At 38.2% G+C, this 16,750-nt stretch overlaps 1 protein-coding gene across 1 annotated transcript in view; it reads right to left on the reverse strand.

Moving 5' to 3' along the window:
- The window catches only part of LOC114660274 (fibroblast growth factor receptor-like 1), a 116,998-nt gene that overhangs the window by 17,543 nt on the left and 82,705 nt on the right, over positions 1-16,750 (reverse strand). The gene's annotated exons all lie outside the window — the stretch shown is intronic.

A 16,750-nucleotide genomic window follows, 5' to 3' on the forward strand; every position in this document is an offset into this window, starting at 1 on the left:
AAATATGAAATTGAGAATAGACAGTTACAGTGTTAAGGTGTACATAGCATAGGTACAGTGGTGAGGTATGGACTCTTAAGCAATCCAGACAAAAGCTTTTGTGCTATGCCCGTGTTCCACTTACAGCAAAAAGCAATGAAGAGGTTATGAGGAAAGCCTGCACTGAAATGCATTTCTGCAAAGAAAATTGTCCCCTGCAGGACAGGTAATGAAGGAGTCAGGAGGAGACATGATACTAAATGTATAGGCAGTAAAAATTAATGCAGAAAGAGGATGAGGAAGGTCGAGAAGAAGCTTCATAATAGGGCAAAGCAGTACAATCTAAATAATAATGGAGACATAAAGAGATTGGTAAAGCACTGACAGAACTGGTAAGCCTTTGATAGAGTACAACATTTCTTGATGATGTAAACAAATAGATTATTTGTGAACGCTGCAGTGAATGCTACATCATACCTTCAGAGTTGCTCTGGGTCACTTTGTGATCAAGGTTTCATTTTTGAAACTATAAACTCATGTTTGTCTCTGCCACATTGTCTTACTATAATAAAGTTGAAAATGAAACATCCATCATTGCCCTAAGACAACAGGTGTCTTACCACAGGGGTGTCCAGCTCACAACCTGGAGGGCCAAAGTGGCTGGAAGGTTTTTGCTCCATCCATTTTCTTAAGTAGTAACCAGTTGTGGGGGTTAATGGAACATACTTTGTTTGCCTTCATCTTAATTCATTTGTTTTTTAAGATTCAAAATCCTTCATTTTTTTTTCTCCACCAGCAGCCAAACAATAATGAAATGCAAAGGAAACCATTGGAGTATCTTGACCGCATTTGCATCTACGTATGTGTGTCAGGAAAAAAAAAATAGAACATGAACAGTTCTAGAAATGTAAGTTGTGAGAGACTCCTAAGATGCTATAGAATAAACCTGTTTGATTAACAGCAAGAGTTGTCTTCTATTTAAGAGATTGTTTAGAGCAAAAATTATGGTCTTGCAAGACTGAGTTTGAGATCACCAAGTTTGCATCTCATTATTGAATGGCTGTCGGTCATGAAAAAAAGAAATAAGTGTTCTGAATCTTAAAAAGCAACTCAGTTAACATTAAGACAAAAGAAGCATGTTACACTGGCACTAGAAATTAGATGCTAATTGAGAAAGCAGCTAAGACAAAAACCTACGGCCTCTGTAACCCTTGACTTACAGGGACGCACACTGCTATAGAGGGCAGTAGAATTAAATTGTGTGAAATATTCCAGGAAGCAATTCTAGTACCCAAGGCTGTACTGAAGGTACAAATTATTAACAGAAGAGCGCACAGTTTGAAGTGAAGGACAAACCACATATCAAAGTATGACACATATGAACACATGGGACAGTGCTGAATTCTGTCTGTAATTATCGAGTCAGCATGAGCATAACTGCATATTAGGATAGCTCTAACCAGCCGACAGGATATTAAAATTCAGTTATTAATCACGTTTACTATTCTTTTCCTGTATATGTGCAAGCGCTACTTTTTCTTTTCTGTCATGTAGCAGCGGGTCTTTAACTATAAAGAATATGAGATGGGAAACCAAAGCATAGCAAGGTGTTTTTCATAAGAGTCACACTTCCTTCAAAGGTGTGCCTTTATATTCATTCCCCTAACTTGAGGGGCAAATTTCCAAAGCAATGCTACATTCACACTAAATAGTATTGCTCTTCAATAAACAATCCCTGTAAAGGAAGCTAGGAAGCATGTTGATGCAGAAGTTAGTGTTGCTGCTTTACAGATTTTGGGTTCTACGTTTGATTCTTAGCCTACTCACAGTCTGTGTCTACCTTGCCTGTTCTCTGTGGATCTTTGTACAGTTTCTCTTTGCACTCCTGTCCTACCTACATCCCAAACATATTTAGTCGGCCCAACTGGCAGCCTTAAAGTGTTCCAGTATGGTACCCTATCCAGATTCACTTTCTGCCTCAGGCATAATGCTGTCAGGATATCTAGGACAGGCTTTACCTTCCAATAAAATTGAAATGGAAATATCTGGCTCTCAAATGGATGAATAGAGGGGAGGATGAACAAATTGGGGAAATCTATTAATCAGGGAAGTGGAGTATATGACACCACCACTTCACCACTTGAAAGTTTCAACACCTCATTTAGTTCCTTTAAACCACATGCAGTGCTATTTGTAAACACTGCAATGACCTAATGTAGGTTTTGAAATATTAAAGTTTAAAATTAAAGCATTGTTTAATCAAGATCAGTTCCTACATTTTTTAACTTAAAATTGTTACTATATTCAAGTTCAGTATCTTGCTGAGAGGGTGGCACAGAGATAGCAGTGCTGCCATGCATAAAGGAGATCAGGGTTCACATCCCAGGTATTCCCTGCATGTTTGCATGTTCTCCCGTGTTCATGTGTGTTTCTTCCCACCGTCTAAGGACATGCAGGTTAGGTGAGTTGGTATTGCTAAATTGGCGCGTGAAGGTGTGTCTGCATATGTGTTCATTTTGTGATAGGCTAGCACACTGTTCCTGACTAGTACTCTATGATTGCTGTTACAGGCTTCAGCTGCTCCGTGACCCAGACCTGAATAAACACATTAGGGTGATTGTGCCTCTAAAACTGTATAAAGCAGGCCCAGTAAAAAGATATAATTTCTTAAGTAAAAAAAATTACGTAAACAAAAACTGGCAGTCATGAAGTTAGTCCAAGTTGTCCTCTACGCCATCAGCAACCTACTCATTTTGGCCTTAGTTATTAGTGTAATCCAAAGAGGCGTTGGAGGACTTCACATATTAGGTTATAGTGTGGGAATTTCACAGTTTGAGGCTGCTTATTTTGCTCATGGAGTTGGATGGTTAGCCATTACTGTACTGATTCAAGTTAAAATGCCCAGTAGCAGAACTTCAACTTCTCCGCCTACAAACTGTCTAGCATGACAATGATCCTAAATATTCCAGTAAATCAACAAAGGATTGAAACAAATGGATGAAATTTCATGTTTAGGGAAACATCAACATCCACATTAGCCTAATAGGAATGCTGTGGCAATGTAGAGTGTGGAACACACAACACAGCCAACACATCAGGAGCAGTTGGAAAAGTTCTGCAATGAACAAGGGGCAAAAAAATCCATGAAAGCAGATCTTGGCTCAGAGAGGCAGATTAGTAAGATGACAAATGTTTGACGGCAGTAACAGCTGCTTAAAAATGTGCCAGTCACCTATGGAATTCACTTATTTTAGATCACGATTCATTCATTTTTCTAATCAGTTTGTGTTTTTTTTTTGGGGGGGCTATCCTGGTAACTTCAGATAGAAGGCAGAAACCATGTTTGTCCAGGTGAACAATACATCACCTGCCATGCCCAGATATACACCCAAACTCACTCACACTTACAAGTTAGCATAACCTGAATGTTTCTGGGATGTGAGAGTACCTGGCACAAACAAAACCATTGTACACACGCACACACACACATTTAGATTCTGTAAACTGCATTCTGACTGTAAGACAATAATCACTGCGCTGCTGTAACACCCACTAATACATATGCAGATTTAAATGTACTATTTTTTATGATTCATCAATTGATGCATGTTGAAAAAATATAGAATTTTTGTTATAAGCTTTCTCTGTCACACTAAGGGGTCAAAATATTCAACTAGGTCATATTGGGATTCTGAGCAGCTGTGTGGGGCCTCTTCAGTCACTAGCCAGAGTTCAATTTTAAACAGTTAGCCTATGACACTACACTGGGCAGTGGGGCCTAATTGTTAAAGTGTTAGTTAATATCTGTGACAGTTTAGTCCTCCTTACTGACCTGCTGCAAGTCACTAAAGCTCTCAGTACTCATACAGTATAAATATGACAACAACAGTACTAGTTTTCCAAATCTCCTTAGAATTGCAACAACTATAGCAAGGTACGATATGAAGTAGCGTATGCCAGAGTGTGTGGCCTAGCGACTAAACCATTATACTGTAAAGCACAGGAATGTCAGTTCTGTCTCTGCCAATGACTTTCTGTGTTGCTCTGAGTCAAGTCATTGAACTCACCAGTGCTGTAGCAGGACATGGCCATCATATCATATTACCCATGACGGCTAAACCACTGGAATTTAAGACATCAGAATGCTGGTTCAATTTCTTTTTTATAATGCTCTCTACTGAATACAGGTTTTAGAGTCCTTGCACATATTTGCAGCTAAAATGTATGAACAGTACATTATTAAATCATATAGCATTCAGAATCTACTTACACTGGGACCTTAAGGAAGTCACAAATATCCCCAATACTCACATAGTAGACATATGTAAATATGTTTAAGTTCTATCTTATATATAAAAGTTTACACGTGGAAGTGTGTGTGTGTCTGTCTGTCCAGCCCGGTGGTGCGAGGCTACAGCATCAAGCTGAAAGAGCACGGCAAGGTGGCCCTAAATTAACGAGTCGGAAAAAGAGAGAAGTACTTGGCTACGGCTTGAAGCTGAAAGAAAGTGACTCCATCGCCAAAGTGAAACCACTGACGAAAGACAAACTCGCTTAGCCGCTAATACACAAGTGAGGGGAGCACATCGGCAAAATGAAACCTCCGAAGAGAGAGAAACTCGCTTAGCCGCTGATACACAAGGGGAGCGAACACGTCCACAAAACTAAATTTCCGACTCTGCATTTTAATTTTTTTTTTCAATTGTTTCTAGGAGTTTTTACAGGCTTACACAGCTAGTAAATTATAAAAGAAAGTGCACTATATAAAAGTGAGACATGCTTCTAATGGCTGGCAGCCCTGGCACTCAGGGCTTATCCACTCTTGGGTAGGGTTGGTGACAGGAAAAAATCTGTAGGGAGATGATATTTCAGCTGAAACAGAGCCATTGCAGCTACTCATATAATCTTTACTCTCAGCTTTGCTCCCAATAAACAGTGCAATACTCTGTACTAAAATTTGGAATGATAGATTTTTTATTCTGTTCATAAAACTTAATTATGAATGCTTTGAAATCAGTTCAGTTTATTTTTGTCTGGCATCCATTAAATAAATAACTGAGAAAACCTGACAAAACCTTCACATATGATATACCATTTGGCTCACCTTGATGTCTACTTATGTAAGATATCAATTTTTTTGGGGTTCCCCATTTTTTTGGCCCTTTGAACGTTAAAATCTCCAATTCTTATACCATTTTGAATCATATTTTGTGCAGGAAATTACACCCTTATGATAAACAGTAAACTATTTGGTGTTGCAGTCATCAAATTATGACACATGTAAAGACACTAGGGGTTTACCCCCTAACAGGACACAAGGGGTCAACGTTACTTCTTTTCACAAAACTTTTAAAAATTGGGGATTGGTAATATAGACATGTAGAGTGTCATTTTATGCTATTTTGAGATTGCTGATTACAAATATTTTTGATAACTGATTCTTTTCTGGTTTTCCTAGTCCTCATCAGAAGGTTAAAATTTCAAACATAAGCACGTGGAAAATCATTTCAAACTATTTCAAGGTCAGTAATTATGAATAAGATGTCATTTTTGATTTTTTACTAGGGATCTAGCCCTCTATAGACCTCTATCTGAGAGTGGAAAATAACAAATTTCTCTTACAACTGAGAATATTTAGACTTTAAACATTTAAACTGAAGCACACATTTTAAAATTTCAAATATCTGACTAATCCATTTTTGTTTATTATGTACTTCTACCTCACCTCATAAAATAAATCATTACATTTCTTATGAACACCCCAAACTAGGCTAATTCAGACATTTCAAATTAATCGATATTTTCTTATGCTATTATTAATAAGGCCTGCAGAAACAAATCATAATATGATGGTTTTTGTAACTTTCTCCAACATTCACCTTCCTTAACAGAAGATGTGATGATGGAAGAACTCACACACTCTCACAGACACAAACACACGCACGCACACACACACACACACACACAAAGTACTTAATGGCCTTTGGATGGAGCACTTATTAACCCTTTTGTGACAGGACATATGAATGCTTAAGAAGGACTGAATTGACATCAAGAATGTAAAAGTGTTCAAAAATCCATTTGTCCAAAACTGAGGAGGCAACACCCCCACTCTGAACCAACTCTTCTGCCAGCAAACCCCCCACTGTAGCCTGCACCTGGGTCAAACTAAAGTCCTCTCAGTGTAGAACATAAAGAAGAGCTCCAGTAAATCTGACTGATTATCCAGGCTTTTAACTTCAAGGAGCGACATACCATCTCATCTACTTGAGCCCTGTTGCAACTGCTTGAATTTATTCATGATCACTACATTTTGCACCTGTAGCCATCAATGCAGTGTGCTTCTTAACTTTAACTGTATTGGCTTGGCCAAGTCATTTAGGCTGACATTTTCATAAACTTTAAACAATGCCACATTCTTAAGTTGCAAGAAAAAAAAATGCTCCAAGCAATCCAAGAATAGAGCATGGTTAAATATAAAGCCATTATGAAAGGCTAGCTTTCTCGTCTCACACAATCACACTTTAAAGACAGCCTAATCCAGTATTAAACAAAGGCCATTCAATTAAGCAGAAACTCGGCTTTTATCATGCTTTAATGGACTGTTTAGATTCACAGTAAGCTATATTGATTGCCTCGTCTCCTTCCCCCACTCTCGTTTTACCTCAGCCCATTAAACAAATAACAACAACTCTGGGAGCTTTTCAATAAAAATGAGAAAAACAGCTAATTGAAAATGGAGGACAATACCTTCAAACTGGGCTCTTTTCATTTTTTTTTGTGACTATAATGGGCTCCAATAATGTGGAGATGGAAAACGTGAACAGCTCTATTATTTGTGAAGCCACTCAACACTGGTGTTAAAGGTGAGGTTCTAGTGGAGCAGCTCAACCACTTTTGTTTCAAATAGCTTCTCTGATCCTTACTTGTAGAGGCTGTTCTCAATCTATTGTGCTGGGATGACAAGTGCTTTTAATGGCACTCCATTTAAAGCTTATCCATGATTACAGAGACAAAGCTGGGCTGAGCAGCGCTAAGGCATATGGCACTCACCAATCTGAATTATAGTCAGCTTCATGAAACAGGCCTAACATGTGGTGTGATGAAAGATCAGGTAGGTGGATCATTCCATGAATCTTTAGGCTCCTGCCACAGGGGCATCTTTCACCTCTCCATTGGGTTTAATAACTCACCAAAGTCCTGCTCCCTCAGGTCTACAGAGTCCACAAAACACTTGCCTATAGAACAAGAATGTTTGTTTCTAGTACAGAACATATTGTTTTCATTTACTCTGAATTTGCTGCATCAAGAGAGCACAGTGGTGCAGTGATTACTGCAGCTGCCTCACATTTCAAGAGTTCTGAGTTCAAGTTTGAATCCTTGAATACCCAGTAATCCCTAGGCATTACCTATATGTACTCTGCGCATATTCACGACAGCTAGATGGGTTTTCCACCCACATCCCAAGGAGATGCATACTAGGTTAACCGTCAACTGTTATTTGGCCCAGTGTATCCAATGCCAGTAGAGATAGGTACTATGTTCTCCTGACCCTAAACTAGAAAAGTAAGTTAGAAATGGACAAAATGATTACTGCATCAAGTACATTTCTTTAAGTTCAGGAAAAGTCCCATTAGAAAAAAATCCATACATCTATTTTTAATAATCATTTAGGATGGTTGGCCCTTATCCGTACAGGATTGGATATAAGCTGGCAAATACCACTACAGTAGATGAAGTCCATTAGTGGGCAAAGGTCTTGTAACGTTACACAATAAAACATAGCTGCTGCAATTTTCAACCTGTTTATTGGGTCGCAGAGAACTGAAACCTACCCTAGAATCACACTTTTAATTTCAGTGTCTGCCAGGCCTACCAAGGAGCTGCTGTCCAACTCTTCCCAATGTCAAATTCAATGTAGCTTGGAGTATCCACTTATCTTTCGCATGACATTCTATTTTTTGACCATCCCACTGTTACATCTCCTTCATTAAATGTATGGGGCATCTGGGCTATAGGCTCTGCACTGCTAACACAGCCCAGGTTTGTTCCCTGGTGGATGTATGTTGCCTTTTATTGTGATTTCTGTTGATTTTGAATTATTATTTTCCATGTGTTGTTTTTTATTATTTATGTTTTGCTGTTGCTGTTTTATTTAAATATTATCTAATAGTTTGTATTATGCTTATGTGTCTCCTGACTATATTCCTTGGGGTTTCAGCCACAAAACACAGGATTCAGGGCTACTGTAATATCACTCCTGAGAGACCACCTTCCGTTTTTATATTCTGATTAGGAAGACTGTTGTTCAGAGCATTGCTGATAGTTGTGGTTTGTAGAGCCAAGTTTATTATGTTAGACTGCTCCCATTCCTCCCACAATCTCTTTGCACCACTTCCTTCTGGTAGAAGGTATTGCACCATCCAGTTCTTCCGGGTTTTGCAACAGCTTCTATCCCTTGGCTTTCTGGACTCTGAACTCTGTGCTGCCCCACTGCCTTTAGAGCTGCTCCTGTTAGCTTATTTATATGCAGTACATTTGTTACACTTGTTGCTGTTTTGTTTATTATTAGTTTTTGTAATTATTTTTTTATTAATATCTATTACATATTATTTATTTATCAATTTATTGTACAGTGTAATTCTTTACCTGTCCTTGCACTTATGTGTTTATGTATATGTTGTACTGCAGTCCTGGGGGAACGTTATTTCGTGACACTTTATGTTGCAATACTGTGTCTGGATGGTAGGAGAATAAAGTCACTTGACTTGATTATTGTAAGTACATTTTGGATTTTTTTCTTGTTATAGTGGAATTTTGCTTTGTCTTTGATTTGTGTTTACTGGATTGTGAATTGGAGTTTTTCATCTTGGGTCACTTTTTTTGAGGCAAGCCCTTTTTGCCTCATTTTTTCCTCTTTTGCCAGTTTTTTTGTTCTTCTTTAATTAGAATAATAAATTTTAATTTTAAGAACATTATTTTGTCTTTGTCTTTTCAAGCCAGAAGTTTACACTTAACCTCTTCTTTGAAGGGCATTTCTGTGCAATTAAAGTATTTTTAAACTTTAAAAGCCTGAATACCATTTTTTAGCCATGTGCATGCCTTGAAGCCTACCTTTTGAGTTGGAGGCCAGGCTATCTGGGGTGAGGCTTGCCTCCAGGCAGACCAGTGAAGCCCCAGTGTGGCTTTTTTTTTTGGTCATTTTGAGACCTGTTCACCTTTATGCTCCTTCCTGTACAATGGTGCATATTTTTCATGGCCTGCATTCTTGTCCCAAGTCTATAAAAGAAACTTCCCATTTCCCTTCATACTGTTCCGAGTCAATTAATGTTCATTCACCTCTTGAAAAGCCACTTATTTATGAAGCACCTTGGGCCAGGCTCGGATTTCTACCTTTGTGATTTACTTACCTAATTTTGATCCGGTCAACCTTTAACTGTCTGAGATAAGATGAACATCAGCACAATCTGTTTTATATATATTATATAAAATATATACATACATATATACACACACACACACCTCTCTATTATAAAAAAAAGCTTGCGATGAGACAAGACTTTTTCCCGGGGACGAAACATGATCTTTTGAAGAGAGACAGGGACACTTTCATGTCACGCGAGACGGACAAGTCACGTCATACTTGCAATCTTCAGACGCAAGTCCCGTGATACACATGCAGAGCAGGTTAGGGATAATGGAAGCAGGAAAATACGAAAGTCTCAAAAAATGAGAGTAAAGATTGCAATTAGCGCAAGTAATCTGAAAATATTACTGGGGAAATAACGAAACAGCGAAAAGAGATTGAATATTCAGGTGCTGTACAGGCTTATAAACATTCAAAGCTCCTCAAGAAATGCAGATCACGCAGCAGGCAGCAGCAGAAAGCCAACAGCTTCTCGAGTAAAGAGGAGGTGAAAAAACACCTGTTACTTGTTTCCCATTGTATCACCGTTTAAGAGGGGTTTCGGACAAGCGGCTGCTGGCAGGGAGCGAATCTCCCTAGTCTATATATAATTAAAGTCTCTGCTCCCTTCAGGATTAAAACTTTGGTCCTAGCAAAGATTCTTATCAGTCAAGGTAAAAGAACATTCCTTTAGCTCAAGTGATAATCTTTGGCTTTTGATTGCACCCACTTCACGTCACTTTTCTCGCTCATCCTGACAGTGACCCTGCCTACACAAATGTTTAAAAACTCACCTATAAGGCCACTTGTACCTTGTCCAATGCTCAGTTTGAAGACTGCAGCACTAAATGAGGGTAACAGGAGCTACTGTTTTCTGGTATCACTCCTCTTAAGCAAGTTAATGAGAATTATTTTTTCCCTGGAGGTTCATTTTTTCTTGGAGGTTGCACCATGACTGTGCTGACTTCCTGCTTACAGCTGAAAAAAGAAAGAAACTTAATGATGATTGCAGAGGGAAGGTAAAAAGAGGATGTCCAGACACATGCTGTTAATGCACTCTCCTTGGAAGGAAGGTCACATTGAACTTCTGGTATAAATCAGGGACTTTGCATTTTGAAAAACTGACCAAAACAGCTCTCAGGTGTTATATTTTTGAATTTTATCTCTTCTGCTGGCCGTTTCATGTGCTTTGAGTACACCACAACTTGTTCCAGTTGCCAGGGTAGCCTTTACAGTCACTGGGAGGCGTGGGGTCTGTGTTCATCACCCGCTGGTAATTGCAGCTCTAAGTTTAAACAGCCGCCCACTTTGCCCTGTCTTTATCCAAGCTGCGAATAAAAAAACCTTTGTTACACCTATCACAATTATTTCTTCTTTTCTGAATTAATTTCTTGGGTTTCTGACTTTTGTTTTATCCTTCTGACCTCAATTTTCAACTTGCTGTTTTTCTTTGTTGTTTTGGCACTTTTTGATCTCCCGGTTTCAACCCTTTTCTGTTTCGTGTCTCTCCCCCTTGAAATATTGTTAGCTTCCCAATATTACATTAGGTACCAGAGATTAAGTGAGGAGAATATGTTTTAATAGTTTTTCAAGATATTTTAGATGTGAGATTTGCAAGAAGTGTGAAAAATCGTTTTTCTTCTGAGAACTGACAGAAAGTTGTCCTTCTATGCAGTCTGAGGACTGCCATACAAGGTAAATCAGGCCCATGAAGGCAACAGTGGTGATTTTGTTTGTGTCCTCATTGTTTCCCTTTATTTTTATAATTTGAGGTCAAGTTTATATGAATAAATATATTATTTTTTTCCAAACACAGGTATCTTGGTGTCCATGTTGGTTTTCTCACAACATCAATGAATCAACACTTGCTGAATTCAAGTTAACATTACAGAACCTATAACATACAGTAGAACATTGATTAGCTACAACATATTTTCATTACAATATATCTGTTTCACCAGCCTTCTGCCACCAAATTGCATGACTTCTTTAAAGCCATCCAAATGAGAAGGGACGTCTCGGTATTGAAAGGAGAGATTATTTTGATTACATTGCCCACAGTGTGTTGCTTTATGGAACCTGGGGTGGAAAGTACCTTTTCAGAACAAATCAAATCCAGATGCCCCTAAAAAGGCTCCAGCTACCACGTGCTGTGTGGGTGGCTAACTCTACCAGTCGGATTGTGTTTACAAACCCTCCCAATACTCCCTTGTGGAGAGGCCAGAAAACATTTCTTTTTCACTTATAAACAGCCCATTCTGCACCTATAGGCACAAACTTATTTGAAATGGTGTTTCTGGGTGTGCTGGCACTCTTAGAATAATAATAAAACATTGGCATTACCTGTAAGAGAGAGCTGAAACTGCTTCTTTCATTCTGGCATTACAGGGACACACAGTTTTATCAAAATAAAGAGGAAGGGATGAGCAAAAGGACATTCCTAAAGCATCAATTAAATACCTATGTGCCAATATTACTACTACTTAAACAGATAAATAATACAAAGTTTTACATGGATCATGCTCAAATGTAATGGGTTGTTCCCTTACTATCAGGTGGAAGAGTGGCTAGTCTACTTACATTTCAGCAGATATTATCAAAGTTCTGCTTTTATTTAGAAGTCCTGTTATTGTGGACTGAACACTGAAATCCTACTCTGACACTGTGAAATATATAATTCGCTATATAAAATACTATCAGTTAGTCTAATTGTATCTTACATAGACATGCAATCAACAAACAAAAACCACAGCAGCACCTTTTACTTCTGCCTAGCATCACACAGGACAGGCACTATTCACGACTCAACTGCCTTCCTCGTCTGTGTGGGATAGCAGAAGCCACCAGCTCATTTAATAGCAGAGAACCTTCCGGGATGAAAATTTCACATTCTGTTTGATTTTGAAAAGGTAAATCCAAAGTTTACAAGGAGATAACTTTGTTTTATTTTCCTCGAGACATCTGTATCACAGGAAGGGAACCCAGAAATACTTTCAGGGCTTAGCCAGAACTTATTCTGGAGGGAGTTTAAAAGACTACTTGTGTCAGAGCGAATGCTAAGTGTAGAATTGTAAGGAGAGTTGACCAAACGTTCACTGCTTGGAAATAGTTTCATGTGTAATCAAAAACGACAGTGGAACTGGATTAAGAAATTATGGGTATTTTTAAAGTGAATAAGTTGTTAAGGATTAACGGTCCAACCTATGTGGGTGGACCTAACAAGGGCAGCAGGGATTTGATTTGGTGCTCTTTGTGTCCTCCCTTTTGAGTTCCTCTTCTTGAATTATTTTAGTTACTAAATACAGCACTTATATGATATGACTGGTCCTCCCTGGCCTTATTCTGCATATAGAAGGTAGCTACAACAATATTCCCACAAATCCTCACATACATACAAACACCCACTTGCACAAAACATACACATGTACAGTAATATGTAAATATATGGATGTGATTATTTAGCAACTGTTTTATGATCAATATAAATTTAAACCACACGTTTTTCAAACCAGAAAAGAAAATCTGAAATCTATGTTTAAAAATTTCCTTTGCCCTGGCTGTGTTTCTACTCTATATGAAGTCTTGGCATAAGAAATTAGAGAGCTGAAACATAAATGCAGTTTTAGAGAAATATTTAATTAGTAGTTTATCATACCTTTTATAGCCCCATAAATAGCTTCTAGCAGTAGGCGTGCTGAGGTCAAAATTAAATATCTCAAAACTTTGCAAAAATAAAAAGACAGAAAATTAAGAAGCACTAAACTCCTAAATACTTTTAAAAAATCAACTTGATGGCAGTCAACACCCTCAGCTCTTGGTGTCATTCAGCATAGTCTCTAATAAGTTAGATACAAAGTTTAGCCAACTTTAATGTGGAAAAATAGTGAAGATGGGTAATTTGCATTCTTCCACTTTAATTAAAACCTTAGCCTTTGAGGCACAAAGGCGGCCCCCCACTGCATTTTACCACCCCTCAAGATGAAACATGGTGTGTAATGTAAGCTCAATAATTATAATTGAAAGATGGCGAGTCAATGCAAATTGAGTGCAAATTTTAGTGATGCTAAAGCTGTTGCAGAGTGCTTGTCCACAGTTATATTGTTTGGATTTGAAATAAAAGATCTCAAAGATGAACACAAATGATGCTGCTGATATAGCTTAAAGGACTAATAGATACTAGAAACCTGCATGCTTGAACTGGATTTTCATGACTCTCAATGAGGAATCCAAACCTGGACACTAATCCATCAACAAAGCAGTATTATAAATCTCAAAGGAGTGCTACACATTTAAGCAACTTTCAAATTCCATATATACTACAGTATATAAATTCTATATTCCATATAGATTATAAAAATGAAAAAGATCCCGCATTTCTACATTTGGAGAAAGTGTAATGCAACACTCTGCTTCTGAGCCACAATCAGTTCCTACCAATGAGATTTCTGTGGGACCCCTTGGAGCACAGGAGAAACCCTACCCCTGGAGCCCCACTGACCCACATAGGGTTTCTTCCCCGACTCTCCATGTCTTTTCTCTCCCACACCAGCTCTGCCCCACTCCCGATGTTCAGCGACTTCTCCATCCTTTCATTTTAATTCACCTTCTCGCTATTTCTTTGTCTCCTTTTCCTTCTCCTAGACTCTTTTAAAACCTATTGTGGGTGCAAGTGACCCCCGCAGAGTGTCAATGGAGAACAGATGAGCTGATCGCACCTGCACATAACAAGCAATCGGCTTGCCTCCCCATTAAACACCTCGTGGCCACACAGCTTCACAATGGAGTGCCCCCAGAGCCACAAGCCTGAGCCAAACCTCAGTGTTTCTAAAGTATTTTTAGGAGATTCCAATGAAAAAAAAGATAAAATGTGGATGAAATGGACAAGATATGTGGACAAATGATTTTGGTATCTTCCTGCTTACCTAAAGTGCCCTTAGACGGTCTCTTAATCATGATGTTTATAAATAGCAGTAACTGCAGAAAGGACTCTGCTGTAGATAATATAAAGAAAGCCAACATATACAAAAATTGTATAGTTACGTACTTAATGATAGTTTACTAATGACAACGTTGAAAACTTGAAACATGGTATCTGTATGGTGCAATAATTAGTACTGCTGCCTCACAACAAATCCTGGTCTGACCACCGTCTATGTGAAGTTTGTCTATTCACCCCATGTTGACAAAGGCTTTCTCTGGGTAGTCCATTTATCAAACACACCACACCACATACAACTTTGTTTATATGGTGGCCCTAACCAGCATACCAAATGTTGTATATATCTTAAGATATAATGGTATCTCTTTCATGGTTTTTCCACTTTCCTAACATAGACCCCAGTTTCTCCCAAGCATGATATGAAACCAGCATGTACTAAAAATGAAAGGCTGAAATATCTGAGCAACCCAGTAGAACAGTTAGGAGCCTCAAAGAATTTGGACCCCAATTTGATTTTTGCCCATCATGTCTTTTTAGTGGACTATGCATGTTGTATTGGTTTTCACCCAGATCCTTAAGACATGCAGAAAAAACACATTGGCGACAGCAAACTGGTATGACATGAGTGAGTGTGGATGTTTTACTACAAAGCAGTCTTTAAGAATGAAATTGACAATTGTACTATTCTAATGATAAACACATTCATATTTCATTACTTATTCCCATATTTGTATGCCTTTCACAATATAGAAACACATGCTAGCATGTTAAATGATGCTTGGGAAGGCTGTGATCAAGGATTGGCACCAAACAATTAAAGATGAAACGTCCTCATTCCAGGATGAGTTTTAAGCTATTTTTCACCACAGTGCTATTCCTGCCACCCCCAACTAGCAAAAATGATTGCTGTTCTGACCATACAAAAAGGAAAAAACTGAAAAAAATCTGCCTTTATCCTGCTTGGAATGAAACATAGGACTATAGTCGCTTAGTTGTGGAAAGTCTGCTAAGTGCCACAGTTTATTCTGGGCTTTGGCGCTCCGCATCTTATTATAATGTGTCAGAAACAGGGCGAGTTCCACTGTGCTGTGAAATGAGAAGAAGGCATTCATGATGGGTAACATTGATCTCACAGAGAGTTGTCCTCTAGGCTTCCCAGTCACAGACAGTATATATATTTTTGTGTGCATGTATGTGTATGTTGGCAATCAGGCAACAATTTTGACATATAATGTAGCTAAACACCATATCCTTTTCTAAACTTTGAACCAAGTCATTAACAAAGCACAGAATGGGAGAAGGGCATAGATATACATCATACAGAGGACAAATTCGGCTGAGCAGGAGAAAATCGAACATTTCAAGCATAGGCCGAAAGCTTTCATACTTGTGTGCATTTGTGTGCATGTCATTGCCTCTTCCAGCTTTTGCCATCAGGCAAGAGATACCGAGCAATGAAAACCAGGAGAAACCGCCTTAAAAACAGCTTTTATCCAAAAGCAATCATGGACCTGAACTCAGAATAAAACTGCTCCATATCATTCTCCCAATGTGTAATATAGACCTTAGGTCAACAAGTGCAATTTGTATATTTTGTAAAGTACTTTTATTACTATTCGGTTGGTTATTATTTTCTCTCTTCTTGTCATTTTAACTCTTATTCCTCACACTGAGTCGACTGCACCTTCAATTTCGTTGTTCCTTTGTAAAAGTGACAATGACAATAAAGATCTATCTATCTATTTGATCATTCATCCCTCAGTAATGACAAGAGTTAGGCATAAATAGTAAAAGCAAAGAAACCAGAGTACATCTACAGAAGACTTTGTACAATCAAATGTCTGTTATACACATGAATATCTCCTGGTTTATCAATTCCAATTTAGTAATACTTGGTCTCCTATCAGGATGATCATTAGTTTCCCAGGCTAAAATATTTAATATAACAGTACCATTTATGAGAAGGGATTCTACCAACTTAGGAAAAGGTTCAGTGATGTCATAACTGTATTTTCCTTATTCTAAGCAAAAATCGGCAGAGTGGATAGTGGTAGTCAAGTGCTTCATTTGCTTTATTACTGCAGTTTTCCATAGAAGCCTTTATTGGAAGCACATTCAGAACAAATGGTACCTAGATGCACCCATTACTCAGCTACTGTTCTTAAATGTGAAAGATCTTACAATGTTTTTATTTGGTGCTAATAAGACTTACAAAGCAGCATTGACAAAACACAGGAATAAGGGCTACCTACTGTGCCTATAAAAAGTAACCCCCTCCCTTGGAAGTTTTCATATTTTACAGTTATACAATATTGAAACATAGTGGACCTGGGTTTTTTGACACTGACCAACAGTCAAAGACTGTTAATGACAAAGGGAAAACAGATGTCTGTGAAGTGGTCTAAACTAATTACAAATATTAAACA

Source organism: Erpetoichthys calabaricus, chromosome 11 (assembly GCF_900747795.2).
Source record: "Erpetoichthys calabaricus chromosome 11, fErpCal1.3, whole genome shotgun sequence".
NCBI classification, from domain to species: Eukaryota; Metazoa; Chordata; class Cladistia; order Polypteriformes; family Polypteridae; genus Erpetoichthys; species Erpetoichthys calabaricus.